The sequence below is a fragment of the Sceloporus occidentalis genome, unplaced genomic scaffold, assembly GCF_023333645.1.
Source record: "Sceloporus occidentalis isolate IW3139 unplaced genomic scaffold, rSceOcc1.0.p SCAF_6, whole genome shotgun sequence".
NCBI classification, from domain to species: Eukaryota; Metazoa; Chordata; class Lepidosauria; order Squamata; family Phrynosomatidae; genus Sceloporus; species Sceloporus occidentalis.
In genome coordinates, this window is record NW_028316986.1 from 21,237,562 (window position 1) to 21,262,115 (window position 24,554).

The 24,554-nt window shown below is 43.0% G+C and overlaps 1 protein-coding gene and 1 pseudogene across 7 annotated transcripts in view; one reads left to right on the forward strand and one right to left on the reverse strand.

Moving 5' to 3' along the window:
- The window catches only part of SLC8A1 (solute carrier family 8 member A1), a 374,303-nt gene extending 355,051 nt beyond the window's left edge, over positions 1-19,252 (reverse strand). For 4 of the 7 annotated variants that reach the window (XM_089529043.1, XM_089529041.1, XM_089529042.1 and 1 more), the window contains exon 1: positions 9,863-9,934. The gene's annotated coding sequence lies outside the window, so the exon portion shown is untranslated. Of the gene's footprint in view, positions 1-8,241; positions 8,313-9,862; positions 9,935-15,560; positions 15,613-18,921 lie in introns of those variants that run through there. The other 3 variants (XM_089529038.1, XM_089529039.1, XM_089529040.1) reach the window with 3 other exon arrangements.
- The window catches only part of LOC149310482 (uncharacterized), a 49,154-nt pseudogene that overhangs the window by 6,774 nt on the left and 17,826 nt on the right, over positions 1-24,554 (forward strand).

A 24,554-nucleotide genomic window follows, 5' to 3' on the forward strand; every position in this document is an offset into this window, starting at 1 on the left:
ACCCTTTTCCACATCTATAGAATTTCCCATGTTGCAGAATTCACAAAATTTGGTACACAATGTCATGTGGCCAGTTTCTTATTCACACATTATATTGTCGAGTAATGCCTCCACTCTTGGACTTCTGTTGGCTATCAAACTGCATTGTGAATTACAGTAAGAGTGCATTATTACTCTAACAAGATGATACCTTTTTTATTCTGCAGAAGACTTTCTAAGGCAGTTTTTACTGTGTACAAGGTAACACATATTCTGGGCTAAGTAAAGCTGAACTTGTATAAATTATGTATGCAGACATTCACTGTCATATTTTGCATAATTTACCTGACTAGTAATAGAAGGGAAGAAAGGCCAGTGATTATCTCTAGAAAACTGGAGAGTGGATTCAGGCATCTTATTCAATCTAGGCCTTTACTTTCAAGCCTATGTACAGAGCTAGGGGGCTAGAAACTTGTTTTTTGTTTCTCAGTCAAGGCTGAGATTCTCAGTAAAATCAAATGGCTGTGCCCATCAATACATTGTTTTGCAAATGTGCTGAAGTGCTTGCAGAACATACACAGCTCTGAGTCTATAACAGGCAAAACAATATGTTTTGATATGTCTTTGATCTGCAATGGCTTTACAAATTAAAGGAACTTTACTAGCAGCATATCTTGGAGCTGACACATATAGGGCCCATATCCTCATACTGAGAAGTATGGTACTACATTTAAAAATTCCAAGAGACACAAGGGCAGGCTGTTTCAGAGGTTTTCCCTGTAACTTCAAGGCACTCAGAATCTCTGCAGATTGCTTCTTTTCATTCATAGGACTCATTCAAATGGAAGATCAGCACAGGTGTCACGCTGTCCAGCCTATCAGCTGCTAGCACTATGACTATGAACATTACACTCCTTTGTATGCACTTATTCCTAACTGAAATGCCAGCTAGTTTCTCTGGTGCACAATGCTAGTGTTTGCGGAAAAAATCACATCTGTCTCCTTCTAAGGTGTCAGCATAGCCCTAAAGGCACTGTACCCATGCAGCTGCTTTTCTGGATGGCCAAGTGCTTTGATTGTGTATTCTTGCATGGAAAGGAGTTGGAATGAATAGCCCTTGTGGTCTCTTCCAACTCTGATTCAATGAACCTTGGTACAGCCATAGAGATACTGAGGAATACGTGAAGCTTGAACCAGGATCAGACCATTGGTCTTCTAGGCTACAGATTTACTCCAACTTGTAGAGGTGCTCCACACGTCAGATCATTTTTAGATAGTTTACTTGAGATCCTTTAACTGAAGCAAGCCAAAGACAATTTCTGAATGAAGTAAGGAATAAGACAGCCTCCCTTCTTCCCTCCATTCCATATTCATAAGTTGACTAGACTGGCACCTTTATCTTACTTAAACACTAGAACTGGACAATGTTCTCCACAGTAACTGAGGTGGCAGTTTACAGGAGAGAACATGTTACACACACAGCTCCAACATTTTGCTGTCACTCTTTGCACCCCAGCATGTTCATGAGGGAGATCACCTTTAGAGCCAGTCCTACTTTTAGAAGAGACAGAAGTAAGCCATTTTGTATTTAAAACAAACATTCTCTCATGCAATCAGTGGTGCCTCTAGGGTTGATGTCACCCCATGCAGTAATTTATGGTGTCACCCCCTGCACTGACCTCCTCCCATACCACACCATACAAAATCTTTAGTGATATTTTTTGTACTGATGTTACTTCTAAATTGTAATACCCATATATCACTGAATGTATTGGCAATAATTGTGACATAGGTCCAAAACACACTGCATAAATAATCCAGTTTGAGACAGCTTTAACTGCCCTGGCTCATCAGTGATAGGGAATTCTGGGAATTTTAGTTTATTGTGGCACAAGAACTCTCTGACAGAGAAGGTTAAATGTCTCACAAAACTACAGTTCCCAGAATTCCCTAGCATCGAGCCAGGGCAGTTAAAATGGTCTCAAAATGGATTATTTCTGCAGTGCGCTTTGGCCATATACAACTAGCAAAATTAAAATTAAATCTTTAAATTACAATATCATATGTACAGCCCAAATTATTTACATGTATATAGTTTCATGTGGTTAAAGTGAAAATTTGATAATTTTCTGAGAAATTTTCTAAGAAATTTGATGTTTGCTAAGAAAATTTTAAAAGAATAAAAAACCTGGGGCCTCTCCTTTGGCCTCCCACTGAGCCTTATCCCACTCACACCATCTCTTCAGTGTTTTAAAGGGACACAGGTGAATGTCCCAGCCCATTTCTGCAAAAAGACAACTATTTGGGGAGCAGTGGTGTCACCCCCTCTTAGCATGTCACCTAATGTGGTACGCATCCTTTGTACCCTCTAAGGATGCCCCTGCATGCAATTGCAGCCTTTGTAGTTCATAAAGCTCACATGCAATGCTAATAATTTTTGTCCAGTTTTAACTGGACTGCTTTTCCCTAAAAAATCTGCCAGGATTGAAAAGGAAGGCAGTAGGAAAAGCTCATGCCAGTTTTCAGGGATGGGCAAAATATGGGGTTCAGGGAACTCACTCAGTATCATTGTTCTTCCTGGTGTTGGTTGGCATCATATTCTTTATCTACTACAGGTACAGGAACTGCGGGGCCCTCCTGATGCAATTGTACTGCAACTCCCATCAGCACTGGCCAGAACAGCCAATACTGAGGAATGCTAGGACTTGCAGTCCAACAACATGTGGAAGGCCATATAATTCTCACCTCTGTTCATCATCATGGAGAGTCATCTGAGGCAACTCCCAGGTTCTTTAAAAAGGCAGCTGCCAGATACAGAATCCAGTACCAGCTGTGAGTTCTGCACCACCTTTCTCAAGATTGCTTATCCCATTCCTTAAAATCCATGAAGCAAGATTTGTGAAATACACTCGACATTCAAAAAGTGTTATATAAATGCTGAACATAATTACGTTTAGAACCTGGGCCCAGGAAAAGAGTTAGCATGGCTAACTGAGCTGTCAATCTTTGCCCTCCAATGCTGGTCACATCCTCCCCAAGCTGTATAACAGTTGACAGGGTTGCCACCTTAAAAGCCAAAATCACAACATCCATTTTGAGAGAGGGCATTTATCTAACTAGTAGATAATAGTATGGCTGAGATCCTACATAATGCTTGTGAGGTATAAATCAACACTCATTTTGTTACACAGCAGTTGTACTACGCCACCTTCCTGCTGAATACATTGTGCAACTCAGCAACCTGTGTATAGTCGGCCCTATTGTTGATTCTATTGTAGTCTGGGCTATCAGTATGACTTAAGCTCATGTGAAATGATTACACTTGTAGAACTCTCTTTACACAACTATGAACCAAATATGTCTATTGCAAAACAACCACACAGGTCTACAATACCAAGAGGATTCTTGCCTATATTTTATTGTATTTGTTTTTAATCTTGTTATGCACTGGCTTGAGTCCCAGTTTTGCAAGAAAGCTTATGAATATTGGTTTTAATGAGCAACAATGAACATGTATGTGTTTGTGTGTGTGTATGTGTGTGTATTTACTGCACTATGTTAATGAATTTCCTTAAGCATTTTTTTTAAAAACTAGGGAATTACAATAAAATCTTTCAGTGCCTAACACAGAACAAAGAACTGAAGAACAATTTAAGATTCTCATGTGTAAATGCGCTAGAAGCTTGTAGCTATATATATAAATATAAAAATTCTAGGCACATGGATCTTTCCAACATTGATCCTTGAGGTATTTGGCTGGTCGGTTGCTGTCAAAATGCTGACCTAGGTAGACCATTGGCCTGATCCAATACAAAGTCCTGGTGTTTCTGAACAGAGGAAGGCAAATTAGAGAAATGGGGCTCTGGATAGTGTTCCATCAAAAGCAGCTATGCCCTAAAGAAAAAAGAAATCATAAAGATGTGGAATAAAGTGTGGGAAGTCTGGCCATGCCCATCACTGGGGTAGTAGATTTCATATTATAACAGAATCCCATTTTGCTGAACACACTGGGAGTCCACGAAAATTGGCACAAACTGCAGGAGGACTAGGCAGATGGAAAGTGGGAGAAAGAATGTCACTGAGCTACCTAACTTATTAAAAGGGAAGATGATGAGAAAAATTGGTCATATACACCTGAATGAATTTGAACAGATGGTCTATAAAACCGGAATGAAGAGAGCAGAAAGATTGAATGCATCCACAGTTGTAGCCTTGTAGGATTTTTTTTTTCAGTTTCATTCTTCATTGCATTTCCTTTTTACAGTGAGGTGCTCTCCTTTAGTTTAATGGAATGAGACAGTATTTTGGCAGTTTGCTATCACCCCTAACTACAATAATCTCTGGTGAAGGTTTGGCATCCATGATAGAGTTAATTTATATTGCTATTAAGACACGGAACTAAAATTATTGGTAAGAGGTGGCCTTATTTCTGCTTGTTGTTGTTGTGTGCCTTCAAATTGTTTCCAACTTATGGAGACTGTAAGGTGGTGAACCCATTCTGGGGTTTTCTTGGCAAGGTTTCTTCAGAGGGGGTTTGCCATTGCCATCCTGTGACGCTGATAACAGTGTGACTTGCCCAAGGTCACCCAATGGGTTTCCATGGCCAAGATGCGATTTAAACTCTGGTCTCCAGAGTCATGGTCCAATGCTCAAACTGCTATACCACGCTGGGTCTGTATTAAGATATTAAACTAAAATATTAGTAAGATGTAGCCTTACCTCTGTTGAGATGAAGCTAATACATAGTGAGGTGGGTTTTTTGTGTTAGTTTTTTACAGTAATGGAGTTCCTAATAATACCAATCTCAATAAGAACTCAATCAGGACTGCAGGTGTCTCTTAATTATTTAATTCGCTTGAAGAAGAGATGTAAGTAAATATCTAAAGACATAAAACTGGGCTGGGGGGAAAGGGGAAAAGCAAGTGAGTTTGCTGTACAGGGAAAAGAAAAATCGATTTTTGTCCAGCAGCAAACATGCTAAATCAAGCAAAATTAACAAGTGCTACAGAGGTAGCAGTTTGCTTTTGCTTGTCAGACTGAGTAACTGTTGGGGAAAATGAAGGAAATTAGAGTGAGCCATGGTGAAGAACATTTCTTCATTAACCCTCAACTTGATCTCATGCCGTGCTCATGAAAGGGCATTTCTCTGTCTCTTAAGCTTTCCACACTGCCCTCAACATGCTGAATTATTTGTATGGCACCTTCACTGCATGCCTTTTTCTCCCCCCACCGCCAGCTCAGCAAAATGCTGGTCTAAAATACAATTCATGTTATTTCAAAAGAGCACTTTACCATGCTCAAAGTCTGCAGTTTTGGTATGCATTAGCGTCCCCTACCACACCCATGAACAAGTCTGACACACCTATTTCTTTTCATCTGTTCAGAGCACCACTTCAAATTGATTTGGATAGCATGTTATTTTACCACTATTACTTTAGGTTATTTAAGGTGTCTCATTAGAAATAGTTACACCTGGTATGTGCTCCCACAGACGTGGCAGGGAATACCATGCAGACAGTCTCCTGTGGACTTCAGCATGACTGATGCAACGTTGAAACCACCTTCAAGTCCCACAGTTATGGATGCTACAGTTTAACTAACACACGATGGACAAAAGAACTGGCCAAACCACCTCTCACTATTCCTTGCCTATGAAAACCCTATGAAATTTATGGGGGTCACCATAAATCAACAGGCAAAGGCACGCGTGCACGCACAAACACAGAGTACTTTCAATAAAAGCTCAGATGTACTGTGGCTGTGCATTTAAATGCAGCCCTGTCTCTTTTTATTTAACAATGATTAAATGCTTTATTGCATGATTGTGGGAAAAGCAGTTATGAAGGTGGATGCAGATGTGAAGGGCTTTCACTCTGCAGTCCAGAACTCTATCTCTCACCCTCCCGTTATCAGGCAAGGGAATCAATGTATCTCACATACCCCAACCCTATAGCAGAAATGATTGCAGCCCTCTCCCCACCCCATGCAACAGTTCCACAGTGCAGTCCTTGCTTCCAGCCACAAGCACACCAGAAATGCAACTTTATACCCATCCTCTCAGTACCAAAGCCCTCTGAGTTCAAAGGGACCAACTCCTAGATAAGCGCATATAGGATAGCAGCCATAAATACAAAGTTCAATATCTTAACAGCAGCTTAGTTTCACGCTATAGTGGGTGCTAAACCTCCTACCAGATACGATTGTAGTTAGGGACCATAGCAAACTGCCAATATAGGGTATCAACCAATTAAACAGAAAGGGGAGCACCTCGCTATAGGAATGAAGCCAGGAGGGGCAAAGACAGGGAGTTTCCTTTAAGTGGGTGTGTTCTGCTGCCATGCTTAGAAAAGAGCAGCTGGATGCTGGCTGTCTTTGAAACACCATTTTCCACTGCAGACCCTTTTCTGTAGGATGAACCTATTTCCCTCTCTGCTCTTTATACAGTATCTGTGGGGGGAAAGACAGGGGGACTCACAAGACTTTTCCCATTAAGATTTTCCTCTCTCTCTCTCTCTCTCTCTGTTGTGTGTGTGTGTGCATTGGTGTGTGCCTTCATCTGACGCAAGTGTGAGTCCTCCCCCCCAAGTGTAAGTGCTTGCACACTCAGACACGTGTCCGCAAAACCTCCCTTTTGCGGATCCTCCGCTTTTCCTCCCCACCCTGCAGCCATCCAAGCCCCATCATCAGTTGGGTTGGGGAAGACAGGATCAGGATTGTGATTCTTAATGAGTTTGGGTTAGAAACTGCAGGGTGGGTTTTTCTCCCCTATCCCCCTTTTCCTGATAGGAGCTGCCTATTGTAGATCCTACAATGCCTGGCAAACACTGCATACTCGTCTGCAATTTGTGGCAGTGCATGGACATGAGTGTGCATGGGTTTCCCCCCAGACGAAGCAAACCATCCTCCTCATCATCCCTGTGATCCTCAAAACACACCCTGCAATTCATGGCAGCACATGGACATGAAGTGTGTATGGGTTTTCCCCCAGAAGAAGCAAACCATCACCACTACCACCACTACCACCATCACTCTGATCCTCAAAGCACACCCTGCAATATATGGATGTGCATGGACATGTGTGTGCATGGGTTTTCTCACAGCAGAAGCAAACCATCACCACCACCATCATCACTGTGATCCTCAAAGCACACTCAGCGCATGGCCATGTGTGTGTATGCCCCCCCCCCGAAGAAGCAAACGATCACCACCACCATCCTCATCCTCATTGTGATCCTCAAAGCACACCCTGCAATTCATGGCAGCACAGAGACACCAGTGTGTATGGGTTTTCCCATGGACACAAGTGTGCATGGGTCCCCCCCCCCCCGAAAAAGCAAACCATCACCACCATCATCACTGTGATCCTGCATTTCATGGCAATGATCAGACATGAGTGTGTAAAGGTTTTCCCCCAGAAAGAAGTAAACCATCACCATCATTATCACTGTGTTCCTCAAAGCACACCCTGCAATTCACGGTAGAGTGCAGACATGAATGTGTAAGGGTTCTCCCCCAGAAGAAGCAAACTATCATCATTATCAATGTGATCCTCAAAGCACACCCTGCAATTCATGGCAGCGCATGGACATGTGTGTGCATGGGTTCCATCCCCCCAAGAAGCAAACCATCACCACCCTCATCTTCATCACTGTGATCCTCAAAGCACCCCCTGCTACACTCTCTCGCCTCCCTCCCTCCCCTCCACCGAAGAGGGAAATCCAAATCTCTGCTCTGAGCCATCCATTCATTCATCCATCCGTATGGCTGCAGCGCTGTCACACACAGCTGACCCACCCGAATGCCTTCTCCTCCTAGCTCCGACATGGTACTCAAAATCAAAAATTAAATAAATGATAGGGAATAAGCATATAACCCCCACCCCCACCACACACACATACACAAACCTGCAAGGCTGGGAAGGCTTGGGCAGCAACAGGTCCCTGGCTGGCAGTAAGGCAGACCTGCAACAATAGCAGCAGCAGCCCAAGTTACTGGGAAGTTGGTCCCTCCCTGGCAAGGCAAGCAAGGCAAGGCAAGGCACAGGTAGCAACAAGAAGGAGGGAAGAAGTGGGTGTGTTTGCAGAGAGAGGCGAGCGGAAAGAGGGGGAGAGAAAGAGGGGAGGACGCGTAAAGGCGGAGAAAGAGTGGCGCTTCCTAGGCTGGACCAGACTCAGAGCATCCTTGATGGCTGGCTCTCATCCTCTCACCAAGGAAAGATGCTTTTCCTTCCTCCATTCTCTCCAAGCATGGCTACCTCCTTACCTGATCTAGTTTGCAGAGTCCCTGAAGGATCCTCAGATCTCTGGACAGGATCACTTTTGACCCAGAGCCTTTGTCTTGCCAGGCCAGAGACAGCTGCAGTGGGTGGATAGGTATTGGCTGCATCCGCACTGCAGGAATAATCTAGTTTGACACCATTTGAACTGCCATGGCTCCATGCGCTCTGGTGCCACAACCAACTCCCATTCCCAGAATTCCAGAGCATGGAGCCATGGCAGTCCATGAGGTGTCAAACTAGGTTATTTCTGCAGTGCGGATGCAGCCATAAATCCAAAACACACTGCAGAAATAATCCAGTTTGAGACTGGTTTAACAGCCCTGGCTCAGTGCTAGGGAATCCTGGGAACTGTGGTTTGTTGTGGCACCAGAGCTCTCTGCCAACATGTCCTCCCTTTGGAGCAGGAGGACTAAGAAGCCTGCATTTCCATTTCCATGCATGTTTGGAGCTTTTACGTTGTTATTATTATTATTATTATTTGACTTATATCCCGCCTTTCTCCCAGTAAGTGTTTCAAGCTTTTATATTACAGTATTCTCATTACTACTACTGCTGTCATTCACTGATATCCTTCCTTTTCCCCAATAAGTGTTTTGAGCATTATTATTATTATTATTATTATTATTATTATCTTATATGCCACCTTTCTCCCAATACGTTTTGAGCTTTTATGTTGTTGTTGTTGTTGTTAATGGAGGACCTTCCAGGAAAAAAATGGAGGACGTGTTCAAATAAAAGCTTCTTTTTAAAAACAACCTCAGAAATATAAAAGCCATGCTTTTTAGTCCTGCTTCAAATAGGAGGACATTTGGGGAATTCCTCCCGGACACAAGGCTGGGAATGGAGGGCGTGTCCGGGAAAAGGAGGACGTCTAGTCACTCTTAGCCCTACAACAAATGGGAGAACATTTGGGAATACCTCCTGGAGAGAAGACTGAAATGGAGGACATGTCCGGGGAAAGGAGGATGCCTGGTCGCTCTTTCCTCCAAACGGGAGAGCGTTTGGGAAAACCTCCTGGACAGAAGGCTGAAATAGAGGACGTGTCCGGGGAAAGGAGGACGCCTGGCCACTCTTAGCCCTGTTCCAAAGGGGGAAACATTTGGAAATGTCTCCTGGCTGCAGACGAGGCTGAAAATGGAGGAGGTGTCCGGGGAAAAAAGACGACGTCTGGTCGCTCTTATCCCTATTTCAAACGGGAGAACATTTGGGAAAGCCTTCTGGAGAGGAGGCTGAAAATGGAGGACGCGTCCGGGCAAAAAGGAAGACTCCTGGCCCACTTTCTGGAGCGTCTGCTGGACAGAGAGCGGAAAGTGGAGGACGCCTCATCCACTCTTATGTTTTGGGAAAGCCCCCTTTGGACAGACGTGTCCGGGAAAAGGAGGACGCCCGACCACACTCTCTTCTGGAGGGAGAGAGAGGGGGCTGGAAATGGAGGACGCGTCCGGGAAAGAAAGACAAAAATTAAGGCGACGCCTGGCCACTCTGAGTCCTGCTCCAAAAGGGAGAGCATTTGGGAAAGCTCCCAGGAGGCTGGGAAATGGAGGACGCGTCCGGGAAAAGGAGGACGCGTCCGGGACCCCCCCAAAAGGCTCCTTCCCGACCTACCTGAGGGTTGCCCTGGTGCCTCGGGCGGCAAGCGAAGGTGTCCCCACCTCCTCCTCCTCCTCTTTCCCCTTCCCTTCCTCCTCCTCCTCCTGCTGCTCTCCTCTTCAGAGAAAGGCCTCCTCCTCCTTCTCCTCCGCCTCCTCCTCTGCCTGCCCTCTCCCCATCCTCGCCTCCCTGACCATATCTGGAAAGCCCCAGCAGCAGCAGCAGCAGCCACCGCCAGGCCACCTTCTTGGCGGCGCCCAGGGCTCCCAGCAGCCTCCCTCCCCTCCTCCTCCTCCTCCTCCTCCTCCTCCTGCTCCTGCTCGGCGCCTTGGACTCCGGGGCCCAGGGGCCGGCGGCGGGGCTGCTGCTGCTGCCCTCCCTGCCTGCCTGCCTCCTCCTGCTCCTGCTCCTGATGCGGGGCACAAGGCACCGGGGCAGGGTCGCCCTCCGCCTCGGGCAGCCGGGGAAAGGCGGCGGAGGCGCAGGCGGATGAGTGGGAGAGGAACCCACCGCTGTCTCTTGGGGGGGGGGAGAGAGAGAGAGACACACACACACACACGCTGCTGGTTTGCCTGGGTTTCACACACACACACACACACACACACACACACTTCCCTCATAAACACAGATCAGTTTTACACACACACACAAATTTCTCTCATACACCAATTTTACACACACACACACATTTCTCATAGGCACACACACACACACACACATTTTTCTCATACACCAGTTTTACACACACACACACACCCCAATTCCTCTCATACACACACTACTCCTGGTGTCACCCCCCTTGACCTCCTCCCATTCCCCAACATACGGGATCCTTAGTCATGTTTTTTGAACTAATGTTACTCATAAGTTGTAATTCCCGTATATCACTGAATGTAATGGTAATGCTGTTGTGACATAAACAACTAGCAAAATTAAAACCATCCTTTTAAATTACAATATCATACACACAGCCTATACGTATTTACAGAAACACGGAGTTTCATGTGGTTATAAAGTGGAAAATTTGGTACAATGTGATGGTTTTTTAAAAGAAAATTTTAAAATAACAATTTTTAATATATATATATATATATATATATATATTAAAGAATTAAATTTCAAAATATAAATTTAAAAGACACCTAGGGCCTCTCTTTTCTCCTCTCATTGAGCCTCATTGCACCCACAACATCTCTTCAGTATTTTAAAGGGACACAGGCGCATCGCATCTCTCACACGGGGGAAATTGGGATTAAAAAGGCATTTCCCTGGGAAAATGCAAAGATTTTCACACACATCACAATATGAGAGGACTTATCCCGGGAAGAACCAGGAATGCTTCAGCAACAAGCCATTTACGGGGAAATCCCAAATAATGAGCAGTCCTGAGCAGAAGGGCCTGGATAAGACTAAAGAGGAACTCCAAAGCACTCTTCCCATAGCTGAAGATCAGTCACAGGGAAGAGAGCTGAAGTCTACACAAGTAACTTTTCCTACTTCTGGCAAAAGCCCAATCTCTGCTGCCTCCTCTGAAGACTTTATCATCCTAGGGATCCCGAAGAAAAACGGGATTTAAAAGAGAATGCGAACTTAAACTGAACGTAAAGCAGAGAGAAACGGCAGCTTTTTACGTTCAGGAAGTTCTGAAAGTAAAAACCTTCCATTTTTCTCTGCTTTACGTTCAGTTTAACTTGGCATTATTTCACTTTAACAGTGACGTCGTCTGATAAAGTTCCTGCATTTGTGCAGCTTGTTTTTATTTAAATCTAGTTTAAATTCCATTTTTCTTTGGGATCTCGCTAGTGTGATAAACTCCAAAGGCTTAAATAGGCTTAAATTACAGGAGGGTAGGGTTTGGATAGTATTAGCAAAGCAAAGAAAACTTACTTTTTTGGCTCATGACTCCCAGGATCTTGAAACCTGCTGTCACCAAGATCAACTTTTCCAACTTCCAATATTAGAATAACAATTTCTTAAGAGTAATTTCACCCTTTCTTGAAGTTTTCAATGAGAGATTTTAAAAAGCTATCTGTTGGGGATGGTCTCACTTAAGGTTAGCTGCATCCCACAGGAGTGCACTTGGACTGCATGGCCTCTGATTCTTTGTGCCCATATTCATATGAGCAAACGTTCTTCTCTCACGGCATTCCCTGAGCAGGCATGTGTGTTGCTTATGTACATGCTTCATTTTTAAAATCCTCCCCCATCCCTGTTATGCCATGATATTCAACACGTTTACCCAGATGCAGGCACACTTGAATACAAATGCTGAAGTTCTGGCATCTGTCATGATAGACTCTCAGTGGAGAAGCCAAAAAAATATGTAAGCTGCTATGCTGATCTATATCAACAAACTAGTTCTAGCAGTTTTCATCTCCACCAAAGGCTAATGGGTTTTCATTGCTTGCTCAAAGGATGAACTGCCTTTATTATTAAGAAAACATTTAGGGGGAGCTGTGTTGGCCATTTAACCAAATACAAACCAAAATCCATCAGTGATACTTTTACTAGCCAACCGAAATGCACAATATCCTTGTTGCAAGCTTTTGAAACTCCATGGGCTTCTTCATCCGGCAAGGTTACAACAAACAGGACATCTTGCCTGATAAAGAAGCCCATGGAGCTTCAAAAGCTTGCAACAAGTATATTGTGCATTTTGGTTGGCCAATAAAGGTATTTGTTCTTATTGTTAAGAAGTTTCTCCTAGTTTTCAGCCAACCTGAAATGATTTGCATTAGGACAGGGATCCTTCAGAACAATATGTTGCTGGGGAATTGTGCCCCCATTCCTAGGTTCTGTAAGGACTGCAGCCAAACACAGGAGTTTATCAAACGGGAGGAATTTCTCTTAAATTCGAATGAAAAGAAAGTGGGGCCAAAACGCATTCACTTAAATTTGCTAGTTTCGCGCAATTATGTGAATACGCATTGCATTCGAACTGGCTCCCCATTGTCCGAAAACAGCATGCCATTGCCTGAATTTGCATGTGGCAGTCTATCACGCAATAACGCTAAACCCCATGATTACGTTCAGATTGCCACTGGATTATACTTCCAATTCCCCTTGTCTAATAAACTCCACAGAAGAAACACAAATATTGTGTGTGTGTGTTGATATCATCCTTGCTAATCAGTAAGTCCTCATATTGATCCTATGAGCCCTGGGTTTACTACACACTAAACAGACCCCACCACAACCTATATGAGACCACAGGGAAATTTTAGTTCACACTCCTACTGGCAATGAGTCCAGTTGAGTATGAATATATAGACTCCCCCTGTGTAACTGTGGTGTGGTGGCCTACGACTCTGGAGAGCAGGGTTCGAATCCCATCTTGGCTATGTAAACCACTGAGTGCCCTTAGGCAAGCCACATTCTCTCCGCCTCAGAAGATGGCAATGGCGAACCCCTTCTGAAGACACTTGCCAAGAAAACCCCATAATAGGATTGCCTTAGAGCTGCCAGAAGTCAGAAACAACTTGAAGGTACTCAACAACAACAGAACAACAACAACAACAACATGTTAATTTGACATATTAACTTGAGCTGCATCCCCATCTTATTCCATCCATGACACACCAAGGCAGATGGTTTAGAGCAGTGTTTCCCATCCATGGATGTTTAGAATCAGACTTCAACCCAGAGAAACCTGAGCCAGCATGACTTGGGGATTTGGGGCATAGTAGTCCCAACAACATCAGATAATTTATTTAACCCATTGTTTATTTAATTTATTTAATCCATGATTGGGAGTCACAATTCAGTCACTGCATCACAGGTTGAAACGGAGGGATCCTAATTTGGAAGGAACTTCAAACATTTGCATTTTTGTTAGTTTAAAGGACTTGCACTAGCTTTTATTTTTAAACATAATATTCTTGTTATAGGAAAACAAGTACACAGTTTGTCTCTGGTCTTAAGTTCGGGTGGGTTGGTGGAATAATAAGAGAACTAGGAACCTGTAGGGACAGCTGACCATTCTTAAGCAAACACAAGTGAAAATATTTGTCTCTTTCCTTCATAGATTCCCCACTGCTGAAAACCTGCTGGTTCACCAAGGAGCCTGAAACTTAAATCTTCCTTCAATCTCTCTCTTTCTCTCTCTGAGGGGAAAACAGGATATACAGAGGGAGGCAAAAGAGACTGACTCCCAATGAGGTGTTGAATCCCTGTGCTTTGCTTAAGCCCAGCCTGTGTATATGGTCTCAGACTGAAATAAATGGATGACAGGGCAAGAAATGTAAATGAGGTCCACAATGTGAATTATTCACACATTTTGCACACATTGCCTGCTTAACTGTAATTGCTACAGAAGTTCCTATGGTATTCACATCAAACTGGTATTACTTTCATATTTTCATGTACCCATTATGAAAAAAGCAGTACCCTCTTCACCAGTTTCATACACATCAAGGAATGCTTCTTTACTGTCCAAACAACATCTAACTACAGATATCCTTCAGGGGCCTTTTCTCCGCCTTGTACATAGGCTACTGACATTAGGAGGCTGTAACAATGCTGCCGCCCAGTTAAACACTTTTTGTTGCACAACTGTTCATCGTTTAAGCAAGTGACTGAGAGCTAAATCCCATTGTAAGTCTCAACTAAAATAGACCCATTTAAAGAATGGGACTTGCATAAGTGTTGACTGATACATTTTCACTGATTTAATGAAACTGCTCTAGCTGGCACTAATAATTTGATTTAGCCCTGGACTATGAATTTCCATACAGTGTAGAATACATATTAGAGATGTTAGTGCTGAAGCAAGGAGGGTGTACCTATGTCATAGGAAGCATAAGCTTAGAAGTGTTCCTTTCTGTATGAGAAAAAAGGAAATGCCCTTTTAAAGTTGCCATCTTAAGCCATCATGGTGTAGTGGTTTGAGTGTTGAACTAGGACCTTGGGAGATCAGAGTTCAAATCCCCACTTGGCCATGGAAACCCACTGGGAGTCCCTGGCAAGTCACATTCTCTTAGCCTCAGGGGAATGCAAGGGCAAACCTCTTCTGAACAAATCTTGCCAAGAAAACTCCATGATAGATTCATCTTTGTTGTTGTGTTGCCTTCAAGTTGTTTCCTACTTATATGTGAGGCTACCAAAGGGTTTCCTTAGCAAGATTTGTTCAGTGGGGGTTTGTCTTTGCCCTCCTCTGAGGCTGAGAGTGTGAGACTTGCCCAATGGCAGCCAATGGGTTTCCATGGCTAATCAGGGATTTGAACCCTGGTCTCCAGAGTTGTAGTCCAATGTGCAAACCACTACACCATGCCTTAGGGTCATCATAAGTCAGAAACTACCTGAAAGCATACAGCAACAACCAACTGTGCACATCATAGGCACCGACCTGCATGCATGTACATGTATGCGCACACACACACATACAATTTCTTTGATAAGAATCACAAACCAACTGAAATGGATTTCCTGCATGCCACTTTTTACATATAAACTAGATCTGATATGATTCATTGCTATGCTACATATTCCCAAGTAGCACACATCACATAGTTCAATGCACACAGTGAGATCTTGTGTCCTTTACATGCATTTTAAGTGCTCACATCCCTTATCTCCTTCTACCTTCACATCATAAAGACACCAAGTCTCACAACCAGCTGTCTAATTTTATGAAAGTTTAAAGATTATTATCATTTCATTTTTAGCATTTGCCTAGTTAATTTGTTTTGAAGGCAGAAATATGGCTTGCACTTACCTGAGAGTAGGTAAGAAGTAGAATTTTGCATAAACGTAACTTCTGAGTAGATACTCTTGTGCTCACTCTGCAGTTTATTCAACACACAAATGTGTAGTGTTGTTCTGTGCTCTTCCAATGCACCACTGAGCTGGGAGCACAAATGTAGCAGTATTTGGATGGCAGGTTGATTTTTTTTTTTTTACTGTCAGGAATTTCTCCACATTAGACCAACTCCTACAGCTATGCTTCTTCATCATTTTGAACCTAATGGCCCTGGATTCCTACATAAAGACTTTCTTAAGCAAGCGTACACACTGGCCAAGTCATGTATAACATATAATTGGAAGTCTCCAAAGCAACCAACTAAACAGCAGTGGACTGATAACATTTGAGAGACTATAATTATGTAAAACCTACTCAGCAAGTGCCTTGAGCAAGGAATCCTGACTTTAAAACAGATATTGTGGCACCATATTTTCCATTTATTTCTGTGGTGGGAAGCCCTTCAAACCTCTGATCCAATTTCAGGAACAAATAAACATCTAATTTTTATTAGAGAATCCCTTTATCTCTTAAATGATCTTGTTGGATTCTAACAGGCATTGTTTTGTTTTGCTATTTTCATTCTTTAGTTTCTCCTAAAATAAAATGCTTAAACAGAAAATAACTTGTTTAAAAGTGATATATCCCATGCAGCAGCCACTGTAAACTAATGCCAGAAGATAGGATCTTGCAATATTCTTACAATTACTCTCCTTCCAACCCCAAAGCAGTTAGAAGACAATTTTCATTCATTCACAGAAACACCAAAACATCAATGTTTTAGCCAGCTTAAAAGAATTGTAAACAAACTAACAAACACCAGATCCCATATGATCTTGGAAAATAGGCAGAGTCAGCCCTGGTGAGTGCTTGGATGGTAGACCACCAATGAATATCAAGTGCTGTAGGCAATATTGCAGAGGAAGGAACTGGCAGAACCACCTCTGATTTTTCCTTGTCTTGGAAAACCCCATAAAATTCATGGGGTCACTATAATCTGGCAGGCAAACAGGAGGCACGTGCATACGCATGCATGTCGAAATGGATTTTTGTAGACTACTGTGGGTTTGCAGAACTTGGAAAAGTTAGGTTTTTAAGATTCCAAATGCCTACATCCTATTTATTTATTTATTTGTACATCACCTTTCTCCCAAAGTGTGACCTGAGGCAGCTTCCAAAGAGAATCAGTTAAAAAACCTTAATCCTAAAATTTTGAAAACAAATAAAAATCCCCACATTAAAAAACATTAGAAAAACATTAAAAAGCCATACAAAACATAAAGAATAAATAAATAAACTTCCCTGCTTACCTGTTAAAAGCTTGCTTGAACAAAAATGTCTTTACATGTCAGTAAAATGAAAGCAGGAAGGGGCCCAGCGTAGCCTCTCATGGAAGAGCCAAGAGTGGGAATAACCACTAAGAAAGCTCTTTCCAATGGTTTCCAATATTCCAATGGAGAGCTAGGAGGAGGGAATCTGAGATGTGCCATTGGCCATGCTGGCTGGGAGATGATGGGATTTGTATTCTCAAAAAGAAACTTTCCCAAGAATTCGGTAGTGGAATAATTGAGATGCAGGTTATTTGGGAACCAATCCTGAGTTCCCAGTCTCCACATTGGGGGTTGAGGTGGGGAATGAAGCTGGTCCCCAGCAGATGATGAAAGACTCCCTTGTGCACTTTGGACAGGCACACAATGTAGTGGTGTCACTACAGGGGTGCAGGGGATACAGTCTGCACCAGCTGGCAAAAGATTTTTATTTTTTTTTTAAATTTATTTTTTTAAAAAATCTTTAAAAGCATCACATTTAACCAAATGTTCACTTCAACAACATGAAACTATGTATATGTAGATGTATTTAAGCTGTGCCTATGATACTGTAAATTAAAGGAATAATCTTCATTTTGCTACTTGTTTAGAGAACCAGTGTGGTGTAGTGGTTTGAGTGCTGCACTGCAACTCTAGACACCCGGATTCAATTCCCAGCGTGACCATGAAACCCACTGGTTGACCTTGGCCAAGTCACCTTCTCTCAGCCTCAGGAGAAGGCAATGGCAAACCTCCTCTGAACAAATCTTGCAAGAAACCCCCCTTAGGGTTGCCATAAATCAGAAACAACTTGAAGACACACACACAGCAACAAACAAATAAACGGAGTTGTTTATGTCACAGCTATTACCATTACATTCATTAATATGCAACAATTATGATTAATGAGTAACATTAGTACAAAAAACACTACTAAGGATTCTGTATAGTGTGATATTGGAGGAGGTCAATGGGGGGTGGAGACATTATGAGTTACTGCACCAGGTGACACTAAACCTAGAAGTCAGGGACATGGGATACCCCTGACATCATCCAGCCTGTCAAGGGCTATAAGACAGGGAGGGAACTGGCTTTCCATCTGTTTTTAGATGGCCTCTAGAAGGAGGAAAGAATAGGCAGGCATAGCTTCATTGGCCTGTTACAGACAGTCCAAAATAAAGCTGCTTCGAGTCACTTTGGAGGTATGGTATTTCAATGATGCATGAGTCCTAAGAGTCCAAAAGCCACACCAAAGCTGCACTCCAGTCCTTAGGACCGGAGCGTGGCTTTGGTGTGGCTTTTGGACTCTTAGGACGCATGCATCATTGAAATACCATACCTCCAAAGTGACTCGAAGCAGCTTTATTTTGGACTGTCTGTAACAGGCCATTGTGTCTAGACCCAGAGGCTGTTGTAACTTACCCCTATTATGACTCAAAAGAAGAGCAGGAGAAGGCAGACTGCCGGGAATCTGCAGCTCCTGATAACGGAGCTCTCTCTGAGTCTGGGGAACTAGGGATTGAGGTTGGGGGGACAGTGCTCTCCAGCAGGAGATGGCAGAGGCCAAAGATGCTGAAGGTGACACAATCCCATCCTTTGCTGAGTAACAACGAGAGAAACATGGATCCCCATGACTGTTATGCATTAGATACTGACCTAATTCCACACCTGTAGCCTTCCCTCGCAGCTTTAGTGCTGACAACCATCTTAGGTTGTTGACTGGCAGCACTCTCTGGCATTCCTGTTTTCATGACCTTGGGCTGGCTAAGTTTTGAGGACTCTATTTCTTGCTGGCTTTGTATATCCGGACTACTGCTGTCCCCCCCCCCCCCCCAAAGAATCCCCATGAACTGTGTCAGCTTCCCCTTTAAATGTTGAGGGAATAGCTCAAAGAAGCTAGCGAAAGGCTGGATAACTTGAGGATTGTTTCCACCTGTTTATACCACTATTAACTGTGAAGGACTCCAAGTTTGGTGAATAATAAGATTTTTGCTTCTGCATTCATCTTACTCAAATAACCTGTGACTGACCTGGACTGGACACATCACCTAATAGCTCTTGAACCTGTATCTTCTGGCACTTGCTGACTGGTGTACAGGACTGCAGCTGAAGAAAGGGCTCCTTTCCATCCCAACTGCCACTTCTGTGGCTCTAGAGGGCAAGAAGATCTGGCAGGCACACTTCCCTCATGCCTAGGCCCAGCAGTGGATGAAAGGCCTTCTGGCCATTCCAACTGCCATTTCCCTGGCCTTTGAGGGAGAGAAGAGCAGTCAGCATCTGTTGGACCTAATTCTTTCCCCAACTGCCATTTCTTTTTCCTTGAGGTTTATCACACTATACTCTTAATGAGCCATGATTCCAGTGTGACTCCTCTAGCTGCCTCCTGCTGCATTCTGAGATTGGCAGTTTTAAGGAGGGGTATTTAGAATTCTCAGGCAGAGAACAATCCATCCCCACAATCCTCAGCACTCTTCTCCAACACACATCTCAAATGAGTTGGTTTTCTCCTTATCTTTTCTCTTGCTCAAATAAATATATTGTGATGTGGAATACAATGACTTGGACAGTCCTCTCTTTAGTATTCAATTATATCTTTCCTTTTAGGATTTTATCCAGTGCTTACATGGCTGCTCTTTCCATACCTAGCCTTCTTCTAATTTCTTGACTGCAGTCTCTGTTCTAATTAATGTTTGATCCAAGGTATGGGAACTCTTTTACTATTTCAATTTTCATTTTATCCAGGATGAAGTCTTGTCGATATTCCGTGGTCATTATTTGTGTTTTCTTGACATTTAACATCTAGCCTGCCTTGGCATTTTCCTCCTTCACCTTCTTCAATAATTGTTCTTTTTTGGCTACTGTTAGTAATATTGTGTCACCTGCATATCTTAGTTACTTCTACCTTCGATCTTCACTCTTCTTGCCTCTGAGTCTAATCCTGCTCTGTGTACAGGTTGATAAATAGCATGATAACATGCAGTTTTGCCTGATCCCTTTTCCAATTGGGAACCATTCCATTGCTTTGTACTTAGTTCTGATGGCAGCCTCTTGTCCTGAGTACAGGTTACACATAAGGACAACAACTGGCTACCAAATTCTAAATCAATCCATTCTTGCTCATTGTCACAAGCATGTACTGTACACTTCAGCACACAGCACATAGTTCAGCACACAGAACAGGAAAGTGAATGGACTAAATAAAATTGGCAAAGGATGTGGAGAGGCTAGAAGGGGGAGAACAGTAATCAAAGAAAAATTGCGCTAGATGCTGGAAAAAATATGGAAGGGGAAAGGAAAAAGCAACAAAAAAGCCACCCATCGTTCCCAAACAAAAGTTGAGGGGAAAGACTTGTACATGACAAGTTTAAAAAAAAAAAAAAAGAGGCTGTTCTGTTTTTCTAAGGAACAGTCCATTGTTTTTCTGCCCTTTTTGCAAATGCTGGAGGGCCCCCAATTTGGCTTGTTGTGGGGGTGGGTGGAATGAGATACAAGACATGTGCATTTAATTGCTCTCGCTGGCTGTCAAACACAAGAAATTGGAGTGAAGAGAGGAGAGGGCCATTTGAGTGTCTCATGCTTCCCCATGTGGGTGTGGGTTGTCCCAGCAAGGGAGAAAACAGCCTCAAGCAGGGCAGATTAGAGAAGAGAGTTGCATCTTCACTATTGATTGTTATTATTCTAAAAGATTATGCCTGGAGGTCAGAGCTTTACTGAGCTGGGCACAGTACAAGTGGAGAATCCAACACAGTTGGAAGAGGACAACTAAAACCTACAAACCTATGGCATGCTCACTTCTGAATAAGTCCCTGTGGAATCAGTGGGGCGTAACTTCCAAGTCAACAGGCTTGCAAGATTGTGGTGGGTTGAAAGAGTTGCCCCCTCCTGAGTAACTGAGACTGGATTTATGTACACTATAAAAAATAAAATAAAAACTGAAGTACCCCTCCCTACCTCTAATTCTGAACCCTGCTAACATTGTTCTTGGACTTTGTCCAGAGTCAGTCTCCGCTCTCTTGCCTGACTATAACTCTGCCTCCTTGTTTCAGTGATTCCCCCTGATGGCAACATCAGGAATTCATCTACACTATCCTTTGCAGTGTCCATTTTCCTCTGTTTTACTTTCAGTTACCCAAACCATCAGTGCAGGACTGCTTTTAAATTAGGCCCTAGGTTTCTCAGCTGCCCGACTTGTACACAGGAATTAACAGTTCACCACACTTGGAATGACAGGGTTTTCCCCCCATTTAGTTTTATTTCCCTTCCCTTTCCTTAAAATTGCTCACTTGGCTTACAGCTGTATTCTTTTAGTTAGATATTCTGAAAATAGGGCAGGTATTCTGGCAAACAGATCACCATGCTGCTTTCCAGTTTTGGCACAGTGTATTTCAAATGAAATCATTTCATCAGGACTAGGAATTCATCCATGGTATGGATGTGATCCACAATGAACAACTGGGATGATACATGGTCACCTCAGGCAGCTGATTTTCAGTGTCATGAAAAAGCAGCAAATGTCTGGCTAAGAAATCAGTCCAATCAATCAATATCAATGAACTGTCAAGATTAGGGAGAAGTTACCTGTCTCTGTTAAAAATAACCTGGCTGGCCTACAGTACTCAGCACCTTGGCTGAAAAGTGTGTGTGCATGGACACACAAGCCATTAGCTGCTCTGCCTTAGGTGACAAAATGTCTTGGGCTAGTCTTAATTCTATGAATAGCCTTGATTCTCTGCAACAAGAAACAAGAATAGCTGTCACCAGCCACATCAGTTCAGGAAGGTAAAGTTCTCAAATCTTCTTTGAAGATGCCAGCCACAGATGCTGGCGAAACATCAGGAAGAAACTTTTCTGGAACATGGCCACATAGCCCGAAAAACCCACAAAAAACTATGGATGCTGGCCATGAAAGCCTTCAACTTCTCAGATCATGTCAGTTGAGCAAATTCTGGAAGCAGGTCCAGCCAAGGCATTTTGCTGCCTAAGGCAAAAGACAAGATGGTACACCCCTTCCTTGCACATGAAAAAGAGACCAGCCTAATAAATCTTACTTTAAATTTAAGTTACATCTTACTTTATCACTGGCAATGAGACTGAATGTGTACCACCATATCTAAGAGTAATAGCTTTGTTTAAAAGATGCAGGACAGCCTGCAGGGCATATTTACCTCCAAGAAAGGGGAACAGATAGGAGGAATGGCTAACAGACCTCCATTGTTGCCACTATCTGAGCCAGATGAGTCATTCCCACTTTCCATGGCATGACATCCAATATGGAATTTCAGAGGCATAAATAAGGGGCAAAACTCTCCTCATTGCATCCCATTGCCTTTCTGTCTGACCCCCAGCCTTTTCTCATTCTTTGATTCCTTCCCCACACCCTTAAGAACTCAAATAAACCCTTCAGTCCCACTCGCTTGTGTTCAGTGTGGAAGTTTTTTCCATAAGTCTTGCCTGTAGTTATCTAACCCGCTGAGATTTAATAGCCTGTCTCCTGGTCTAATCAGGTTTATTCCCTAGGAGGAGGGCATCAGTGTTCTGCTTTGTTTATAGAGTGGGTGGGTCAGGCAAAGTGCGTTGTAGAACAGGGCTGGAGGGGAAATTTGGCAGCTGTCTCAGAGTTTCCTAGCTGTAAGTTATTACCAGGTTGCCATGTCCACAAGAAGGAAACCTGCTTAAACAAGGACACCCCTTTCTGTCCCAGCAAAACAGCCACAGTGACCCAGCAGAAAAGAAACCCATTGCTCTTAAACTTTCCTGATGATCTTCATCCTGCATACAGGAACCTGGAGCATACAATGGGATTAAATCCAGTACTTTTGTCTCAGATGCCTGCTAGCACAACCTGACTGCCTCCTCCTTTTTCTCACCTGGAGCCATCTGGGGCTCCTGGAACACCTGTTCAAGAGGATTTCCCAGCTCTCTTAAGCAGATTTTTGAGGATGCAAGGTGAGGTCAGTATGGTTTGAGTGTTGGACTAAGACTCAGGAGACTAGGGTTTGATTCCCAGCTTGGCCATGAAACCCATTGTGTGAACCTGCGCAACTTACATTCTCTCACCTTCAGAGGAGGGCAATGGCAAACCTCCTCTGAATAAATCTTGTAAAGAAAACCCCATGATAGGTCTGCATTAGGGTTGACATAAGTCAGAAAAGACTTGAAGGCACACAACAACAACAACAACAACAACAACAACAACAACGTAACTGGTGGCTCCCATCTTGGTGGAGATGTATTTCAGTGTTTAGCTATTCAAAGTGCTGGATTTATTGGGGGAATGCAATCCAGCACCTTGGCTAACTCCTTGAGAGGTTTGACTAAAACTTGAAATGGATTTACATGTATGCCATCAGCTGGCATTGCTGCAACTGATTTGCATGCAGTGTGGAAGGAAATGTATTCCTCTTTCAAACTTTATCATTATTATTTTTTTAAACATATATTTGAGTGTAAACCACCCTCTGTCTGGTTACATACCACTCTCCCCCCCCACCTCTCAAGACCACAAGTCATTAGTGGACACTGAGACAGCATACAAAAAATAATTGAAACAATAAATAATTAAAAACACATTTTGAAAACTCAAACAATGGATGCAAGCTACAGGAAAAGAGATTCCACCTTGACATTAGGAGGAACTTCCTGACAGTAAGGGCTGTTCGACAGTAAAACACACTCCCTCGGAGTGTAGTGGAGTCTCCCTCCTTAGAGGTCTTTAAGCAGAGGCTGGATGGCCATCTGTCGGGGATGCTTTGATTGAGAGTTCCTGCATGGCAGGGGGTTGGACTGGATGGCCCTTGTGATCTCTTCCAACTCTACAATTCTATGATTCTAAGGCAACAAGACAAAGAATATCTGCTGAAATTAGAGCTGTGGAGTCAGAGTCATAGAACTCAAGTCAGAAGAAGCTACTTTGGGTCGAGTTGGAGCCAGTAGAAATGCACTAATTCTGAGTCTACCTTGAAAATAAATATATATTAATAAATTAAATGCTTAATTTGTTATATAATTACTTTCATAGAAATTTAGGATAATTTTCTTGTTCAGAAATTTTAGTCAAATAAATATATTTTATGTTCTAGCAATCTAAGTAACCTGTAGAGTCATGAGGTGGCAGTGACGTCACTAGGGCTGACATCACCCAGTGTGGTAACTCATTGTGTCACCCCCCCCCCATCAACCTCCTCCCATACTGTACCATAAAGAATCCTTAGTTATAGGGTTTTTTTTTATAATTATTACTCATAAATCACAACCCCTGTATATCTTTGAATGTAAAAATTATACCTTTAAATTACAATATCATACACACAACCTAAATGTATTTACATGCACATAGTGAAAATTGAGTAAAATGTGATGTCTTTAATAAAAAATATAAAATAATTAAAATTTAATACTATTTTTTAAGAAAACCTTAAGGCCTTTCCTTTCTCCTCCCACTGAGCCTTGCTCCACTGACACCATCTTTAGCATTTTAAAGGGACACAGTCAAATTCTATAGCCCATTTCTGACAAAAGGCAGGTGTTTGGGGAGCAGTTGTGCGACTCCTCCAATAGGATGTCCACCTGGTATGGTCTGTGCCCCCCACACCCGCCTATTGATGCTCCTGCATGGTGGTGATGAAAAGCCTCATGCTAGAATTTTGCTACAGCAAATTTGTTA